The 9,276-nt window shown below is 44.1% G+C and overlaps 1 long non-coding RNA gene across 1 annotated transcript; it reads left to right on the forward strand.

Moving 5' to 3' along the window:
• The first annotated feature begins 1,441 nt into the window (after positions 1 to 1,441).
• Positions 1,442 to 2,282, forward strand: LOC109194198 (uncharacterized). The gene is made up of 3 exons (XR_269893.4): positions 1,442 to 1,656; positions 1,722 to 1,783; positions 1,858 to 2,282. It is a non-coding gene; the product is annotated as an uncharacterized LOC109194198 (long non-coding RNA).
• Positions 2,283 to 9,276: the final 6,994 nt, after the last annotated feature.

Consider the following 9,276-nt stretch of genomic DNA (forward strand, 5'->3'; position numbering starts at 1 on the left):
ACTAAGTTTGTATTAGAGGCAGATGTTTATTTCTAATCCCTATGTATGAAATATGTACTATATCATTCATGTCATCTAGTCATTCATCTTTTCACATGTTTTACAACCATCCTTTATCTTCAGGTTAGAAAACAGTATCTCTGAGCCAGCACAAATCTCTAACTTGCACTTTCACACTGTATAATCTTGATGTTTGTTGTTTTAACATATTGCTCCATGTTAGGGCAGCACGGTGATGTAGTGGCATTGTTGCTTCATAGCAAGAAGGTTTGACTCCACTATCTGGCCAAAGCCTTTCTGTGTAGAATTTGTATGCTCTCTTTGTGTTTGTGTGTGCTCTCTCTGGGCACTCTGGCATCCTCCCAAAGTCCAAATACATGCAATTAGTTTGGTTGGGTGAATTGGTTATTCTAGATTGGCCATAGGCGTGAATGATGAATGGTTGTCTGTCTCTGTGTTAGCCTTGCGACAAACTGGATGATGAATCCAGGGTACACTCTTCCTCTCACCCTCTGCGACCCTAATAAGGGTAAGCGGAAAAGAATGAATGGATGAATGGATAGATTGATACTCCATCAATCACATCTCCTCAGACCTGATATGGTCTGCCCACATTCAGGTCCAGTCCAAAAAGGCTAGGCAGTGCCTGTATCATCTCCGACAACTGAGGAAGTTCAGGGTCTCTCCGGGGATCCTCAGGACTTTCTATGCAGGTGCTGTGGAGAGCATCCTCACACAGAAAATCGCATCCTGGTATGGGAATAGCTGTGTTAAGGATCAAAAAGCTCTTCAGAGAGTGATCCGTACGGCGGAGCGCTGCTGCAGGACTCCTCTCCCCTCCCTTCAGGGTATCTACACCAGGATATGCTGGACTAGAGCAGCTCAGATATTGAAGGACCCGTCCCATCCTGGCAACAATCTGTTCCAACTTCTGCAATCAGGCAGAAGGTTTCACACCATCTGGGCAAGGACAGAGTGACTCAAGAGGAGCTTCTATCCCCAAGCCATCTGGGTCCTAAGCCAGAACATGCCCCACCGTCTCAAAGCATCCATAAATGACCGAGACAGGACTTTCTTCTAGACACTTTGACACTTTAACACCCACTTGCACAATGTACATATTCAGATCTTCAATTTAAAATTTCCAGATTGTCTATTTTATTTAATTCATTTAATGTACATAATTCACCTACTTGCTGCATACAATGCTACTTTCTGCACATAATGTCCCCCTGTATATATTCACTTAATGTATATAATGTTCCCCCTTTTTGCACAGCCGAGGAGCATGTCAGGAGCGTGTTGTACATGTATAAGTATACATGTGACAAATAAAGAATCTTGAATCTTGAATCCCACAGTGTTTTGTATTCATTTCTGTAGTGTGTAAACGTTGCTAAGTTGTATTTGCAGATTGGCTGGTTTTGTGTGTTTTTTGACAGTAGTGCTTGATTTTGAGTGATTGTGGCAGGATGAATGTTATCCCTCGGTCCAACCCACTTTCAGCCTGGCGCATTAGGGGGCGCTAGTATAAATAGTGGCCATTTGAGTGTCCCTGGATCGCTTACCTGTGATCTCCTTTTTGGTCACCTGACTTCCCTTTGGTGTTGCAGAGATTATTTGCGGGTTACTCTTCTGAAGCCTCCATCGCGGCTGGTAGGTGTTTACTCATTGTAGTGTGTATATTACCTCACTTGGTGGTAAACGGCTATTGTTTGTAGGTCGTAGCTGTAGAAGCCTCCTCTGAGCCATTCTGCTCACGTTTTATGACACGGCTTACTTGGTACGTAATCAACTTTTGTTACGCTCTCTGCCTTCTATTGTTCTTTTATAGTAATTATTTATTATACTTTGCAGGAAGTGTGGGCCTTAGTTTTGCGCCAAGCTACGCGAACTGAAGTGCTGCTGCTTTGCTTTGCTTTGCTGAGCTTTTACCGTCTGTTCCCGTTGCGAGATTTCTTTTTCTGCTGCTGCCAGCTTTTACAGTGGACGTCGGCGTGGACGACGGCCATATGCATGCCGGTTATCGGAGTCAGCTGGCGCGCATATTGATTGACCGTTAACTTGTAGTCGTGTAGACGGCAAGTTGGAGCAATACGGCGATTCCGTTTGCTCCAGATTTTAGAGTTTTATCCAGATTGTATGTTGTTTTACTGTTTTTTGGATTTTTGTTACGCCACTGGTGGGAGGCCCTTTTTCTAGCTGTAGATCACCAGTGTGGTCCTGCAGTTGGGTTATCCCCCAGTGCTACACATTAGTTTGTTGTACTATATTAAAATTCTTTGTTTCTTTTATTCAGATGCGGAGCGCCGACGTGGAGGAGACTAGGGTGCCTTGGTGGTGGGATCCTTTGCGTGTACACACCTGCCTTGTTTAGTTTATTAGTGTGATTGTGTGCTGCACTTGTGTCTTGGTGTGTGTTCTTTTTTTCCTTTTTTTTTTTTTAAGTTTGTGTGTGGCATCCCTGCCCCTCCACTGGTAAGCCTCAGCTCTGAATACCTTTTTAAGCATATTTGTACATGAATATTTATGATTGTGCTTTTATATGGTGTTTTAAATAATTATTAATTAATTGTCAATTTGTTTATCATTGAACCTCGTCTCTGTACTGAGTATAGCGAACCTAAGTGCCTTTTTGGTGATTTAGTGTTACTTCCAGTATTCTCTGGGTGAAATTCCCAGGGTGGCGTTGTCTTTTTAAAACTGTGAAGAGTATTTACTTTATTTCCACCTTGTGCTGCCACATAAAGTTAAAATATTTTTGGGTCAAATGTTTGGTTTTGCAAGAAAAGTTGAAGGTTTTGTGAGTGTAGCTTGAATTTTACAGTTTGTGTTTAGTGTTTTGAGACAAAGATGAGATTTTAGGAAATATGTTTTAGCAAATCAGAAAAACTGTAATATAGTGGAGGAGAATTCCTATGATAAATAATATGGGCACATCCTTACATCTAAAAGTTCAATGTCCGGAGAGCAGAAACATTCATAATGAAATATGATGCAATCCAGGACTTGCTGGTGTGAAGCAAACACTGCAATCCCTCTACCTTTTTTCTTACCACTCAGCTTGGTGTCTCTGTTGGCCCAGTGACAGTGACAAAGCCAGGTACTGTGACGCTACTGTGAAACATAACACACTGTGCTCCCAATACTCCCTCTGATCTTTAACTAGTACCCACAGCTCATCTTTCAAGCCAGGGAACTCTAGTTCCCCATGATGACCGATGGAACTGAGGGTTTATATTTCCTTCTCCTCACTTTCACTCTTGCTCCAAATCAGCACCTGTTACATCTCCTCTTGAGTTCCGGTCTGACTCCAGGCGGTTTTTGGAGACCACTGTCAGCTGGCCCAGAGTGTATGTGAGCACAGAGCCACTCCACTCTGCTCAGAGAGCAGATGTTGCTGCATTGCAATAGCATTTTGCAGATGTGTTTGGTGTAGCCCCAGACTAGGCCTGGTAGCTCCGTGGCCTGACTCAGTCAGTGGAGATATGTGGCAGGGTATAGTCTGTAGTTCAACGGCAGCAGAGGGGTGGTGCAGTGGGTTCAGGGAGTGCAAGGGGAGGCTGGTCAGTGTGGCTGGCGGCCACCATCTAATCATGGCTCCCCTATTTTAGTAGCATGCTGGGCCCTGGGAGAGAGAGAGGAGTGGGGAGCTCACAGCTGCTCAAATGTTGCTGAATTTTTCTCTGCTTAGTATGTGGAGCATCTCAGATGCAAAAGGGATACTGATGGTAGTTGAACCTGAAGAGTTTAACCACTCCACCCCATTGTCAGCATACACTTTGCGAGGCAGACACCTTCTTGCACCAAAGGCATTTCTTGTACAATAAGGTCATTTTTTTGTGGTGTATTTAAAGCTTTTTTTTTCCCCTTCCATGAAGTTAAGATGGAAGTAAACGTATGTCTGTGAAGGTTCTCAGTCATCTGGGTCATGGTCATCTAAGGAGCTTGGAAAAGAAAGTGACTGGACTTGAAGACATTTCACCTCTCATCCAAGAAGCTTATTAGTCTCAGGTGGTGATCCTGGGAGGAGTGATGAAGACTCTGCCCAGAGGAGGAGAGCAGGCACTGTGGAAAATTACTGGGACTCACCCAGAACATGACAGATATTCTCTGGATGTATGCTACTTTTGGATCCAGTCTTTCTCAAGATGATCCCACACTGCTTCAGTAATGTTGAGCTCCTCTGGGGAGTGAAGTCCATGACTGCCATTCTTTCATTTTTTTTTTTTTTATTATCCAGACTCTCACTCCATTGGCAGTATGTGTGGTATAACTGTGATGCTGAAAAATGAGGTCACTGCCAATCAGATAATTTCCAGATGGTAGTGCATTGCACTGTGTGTCGACAGCTTAATGGAATGTGTTTCCATTGCCAAGCAGCTGAATACAAGCCTTACATAATGCCAGATAGACAGACACAACACAAAACATTAATGTGGATCATCAGGTAACAGCACGGGACGGTGATAGGACAGGCCTGTCCTATCACCGTCCCATTAAAACCTTACATAGAAACACATTTTCACTTATTTTGAAATAACCTTGAATAAGGTTCTTCATTCTTAGTATAGATCATTCTAAGGGACCTATAGAGGTGTTATCCCCAATTCCTACAGAGACCAGGGGCCTGTTCTTCGTACATCGCTTACTACATCCAAGATCAAATGACACATCCAAGATCAAATCATCGCGCTAACTTTGAGCTCGCTAATCCGGTTCTCCGAACACACCTGTTGTTGACGATTAGTATAGCTGGATGAAGTAATCTGAGATCACTGGGTGGCTTAAAAGGGGCTACGCATCGATAGTAGAAACATTGATCGGCAACCCTGTGATTGGTCGGCGAAGATGTCGAAGGAGTGCGCACAGTATTTCACGGCAGCAGACCAAGAACTCTTGATTGAGGGATATCAGGAGTTTCAGAGTTTAATTAAAACGCAGGGGAACACTGCAAAGGCTGCAAAAGCAAGGAGAGAGGGCTGGCAGAAAGTTGCTGACAAATTAAACTCGTAAGTGATCCATGATATTACATTATATCATGTGATATTATTTTATTCCACATTATATTATATTACATCATATCCTCTTTCACATTAGAGCCACAACAGGACCCACTAGAACATGGGAAAAAGTAAAAGTGAAATATAAAAATATTCCACAGAATGGTAATATTTATCACATATATTGCTTTTAGTCTATGACAAGAGACCCTGAAATAATCTGTTTGTTTGTTTATAACAGCAACCAAGAAAAGGGCAGAGCAAATAAAGACAGGTGGTGGTCCTGCACCCCCTCGTCACACCCCTTTTTGTACTGTGACATTTATTGACATTGTGGGGTTTTTTTGTGTGTAGTTTGACATAACACTCCATCACTTTTACCTGTTCCCATGCAAGGGGTGACTGAAGCATGCACAGTAAGTCGGGAGTAAATATATACAGTACAGTAAGTATATATATATATATATATATATATATATATATATATATGTATATATGTATATATATATATATATATATATATATATATACATATACATACACATATATATGTATATGTATGTATATGTATATGTATGTGTATATATATATATATACAGGGAGTGCAGAATTATTAGGCAAGTTGTATTTTTGAGGAATAATTTTATTATTGAACAACAACCATGTTCTCAATGAACCCAAAAAACTCATTAATATCAAAGCTGAATGTTTTTGGAAGTAGTTTTTAGTTTGTTTTTAGTTTTAGCTATTTTAGGGGGATATCTGTGTGTGCAGGTGACTATTACTGTGCATAATTATTAGGCAACTTAACAAAAAACAAATATATACCCATTCCAATTATTTATTTTTACCAGTGAAACCAATATAACATCTCCACATTCACAAATATACATTTCTGACATTCAAAAACAAAACAAAAACAAATCAGCGACCAGTATAGCCACCTTTCTTTGCAAGGACACTCAAAAGCCTGCCATCCATGGATTCTGTCAGTGTTTTGATCTGTTCACCATCAACATTGCGTGCAGCAGCAACCACAGCCTCCCAGACACTGTTCAGAGAGGTGTACCGTTTTCCCTCCTTGTAAATCTCACATTTGATGATGGACCACAGGTTCTCAATGGGGTTCAGATCAGGTGAACAAGGAGGCCATGTCATTAGTTTTTCTTCTTTTATACCCTTTCTTGCCAGCCACGCTGTGGAGTACTTGGACGCGTGTGATGGAGCATTGTCCTGCATGAAAATCATGTTTTTCTTGAAGGATGCAGACTTCTTCCTGTACCACTGCTTGAAGAAGGTGTCTTCCAGAAACTGGCAGTAGGACTGGGAGTTGAGCTTGACTCCATCCTCAACCCGAAAAGGCCCCACAAGCTCATCTTTGATGATACCAGCCCAAACCAGTACTCCACCTCCACCTTGCTGGCGTCTGAGTCGGACTGGAGCTCTCTGCCCTTTACCAATCCAGCCACGGGCCCATCCATCTGGCCCATCAAGACTCACTCTCATTTCATCAGTCCATAAAACCTTAGAAAAATCAGTCTTGAGATATTTCTTGGCCCAGTCTTGACGTTTCAGCTTGTGTGTCTTGTTCAGTGGTGGTCATCTTTCAGCCTTTCTTACCTTGGCCATGTCTCTGAGTATTGCACACCTTGTGCTTTTGGGCACTCCAGTGATGTTGCAGCTCTGAAATATGGCCAAACTGGTGGCAAGCGGCATCTTGGCAGCTGCATGCTTGACTTTTCTCAGTTCATGGGCAGTTATTTTGCGCCTTGGTTTTTCCACACGCTTCTTGCGACCCTGTTGACTATTTTGAATGAAACGCTTGATTGTTCGATGATCACGCTTCAGAAGCTTTGCAATTTTAAGACTGCTGCATCCCTCTGCAAGATATATCACTATGTTTGACTTTTCTGAGCCTGTCAAGTCCTTCTTTTGACCCATTTTGCCAAAGGAAAGGAAGTTGCCTAATAATTATGCACACCTGATATAGGGTGTTGATGTCATTAGACCACACCCCTTATCATTACAGAGATGCACATCACCTAATATGCTTAATTGGTAGTAGGCTTTCGAGCCTATACAGCTTGGAGTAAGACAACATGCATGAAGAGGATGATGTGGACAAAATACTCATTTGCCTAATAATTCTGCACTCCCTGTACATACATATACATACATATATATATACATACATACACATATATATATATATATATATATATATATATATGTGGTTAAACTACACGCCTTTGGAGCAGAAGATCGCAAGTTCGATTCCTGCCTGGGGCGTCTGTATCCAGTAAGGGTCCTAAGGCTAGACCCCCTATGCTAAAGTGAGCCTACCGCAGACATGAGCGAGACAGATAAATATGAAGGCATGCCGGCTCGGACGTCGCCTGGATCAACAAGGTCCGCGTCAGGTGTTGAGGAACCAGGGCACCCTGACGACAAGTGGGCTACTGGAACAAGAAGGCATCGGTGGGCAAGAGATGAAAACAGGGCGTTGTTGGAATGCTACTACGCAAGTAACCCTGGCGGAAGGGGTTACATGAATAGGATGAGGGACCTATGGATTCTTCGATACCCAACATCCACAATGACGGCGAAACAACTAGTAGCTCAGTGTTCCAACATTCGAAAGAAGGGACTGCTCTCACAGCTAGAGATTGACGAGGTACAACATAAATGCTACGGCAAGGAGGAGTCAGGACGCCAGGTCAGGGGGGAGATATCATCACCCCCACCCGAGATTGGGTACATAGCCCCAAGTGCGATAGGAGAAGGATCGTTGAGTGCGAGAGGAACTGACCTGAAAGATAGGATCATGGCCAAGCTTGAAACCTGGACCCCCCTAGCCGGTTACCAAGATTACGTGAAGTACCCTCAGAAGGTCTGCTAGATGATGTTAATGCAGCACTACGGATGATACCTACAACCACGATTACCGACACTAACAAGCTGATCTACACTACGGCAGCAGTGATCAGTGAGATGCTTGGCTACAAGTTGAACAGCCACAAGGGGCAGTACCCTCCATGGAGAAGGAGGCTAGAGGGCAAGATCAAAGTAGCACGAAGGGAGGTTAGCCAACTAACGGAGTTGCAGAAAGGCGCGACAAAGAAGGTGCATAAGAAATACAGCAAGCTGTCCATACCTGAGGCCTTGGAAACTGCCAAGCAAAGACTCACAGCCTTGGCCAGCCGCTTGAGGAGGTACACCAGAGAGATAGAAGGCAGGAGAATAAACCAGCTGTTCTCCGCAGAACCAGCAAAGGTGTACTCTCAGTGGCAAGGGAACAATAACAGAACAGCACCACCAAGGCTGGAGACGGAGCAATACTGGAAGAGCATATGGGAGAAGGACGCAACCCATAACGGCAATGCTCAGTGGCTAGTGGATCTGAGGGCAGACCATAGCGACCTCCCTGAACAGGGTCCAGTAACCATCACAGTGGCAGACATCCAAGAAAGGGTCTCCAGTATGAAGAGTTGGACAGCACCAGGGCCCGACATGGTTCACGCCTACTGGCTGAAGAAGCTGACTGCACTCCACGAGCGTCTGGCAGCACAAATGAACCAGCTGCTAGTTAACGAGAGACACCCGGAATGGCTAACCGAAGGTCGGACGGTCCTGATCCCCAAGGACCCCAAGAAGGGACCGGTCCCATCCAACTACCGACCAATAACCTGCCTCAGTACTACATGGAAGCTCCTGTCAGGCATCATATCGGCTAAGATGAACAGGCACATGGGTCAATACATGAGCGGGGCACAGAAAGGGATTGGCAAGAATACCAGAGGCGCAAAACACCAGCTACTGGTAGACAGAACAGTCAGCCGAGACTGCAAGACCAGACTGACCAACCTGTGCACAGCCTGGATTGATTACAAGAAGGCCTATGACTCAATGCCCCACAGCTGGATACTGGAATGCCTAGAATTGTACAAGATCAACAGGACCCTAAGAGCCTTCATCAGGAGCTCAATGGGAATGTGGCGTACAACACTAGAGGCCAACTCCAAGCCCATAGCACAAGTCACCATCAAGTGCGGGATCTACCAAGGAGATGCTCTGTCCCCACTGCTGTTCTGCATAGGCCTGAACCCCCTCAGTGAGATCATTAACAAGACTGGCTACGGATACCGACTACGGAACGGAGCGGTTGTCAGCCACCTCCTGTACATGGATGACATCAAGCTGTATGCCAAGAGTGAACGAGACATCGATTCACTGATACACACTACCAGGCTATACAGCAATGACATTGGAATGT

The sequence above is a fragment of the Oreochromis niloticus genome, linkage group LG15 (genome assembly GCF_001858045.2).
Source record: "Oreochromis niloticus isolate F11D_XX linkage group LG15, O_niloticus_UMD_NMBU, whole genome shotgun sequence".
NCBI lineage: Eukaryota > Metazoa > Chordata > Actinopteri > Cichliformes > Cichlidae > Oreochromis > Oreochromis niloticus.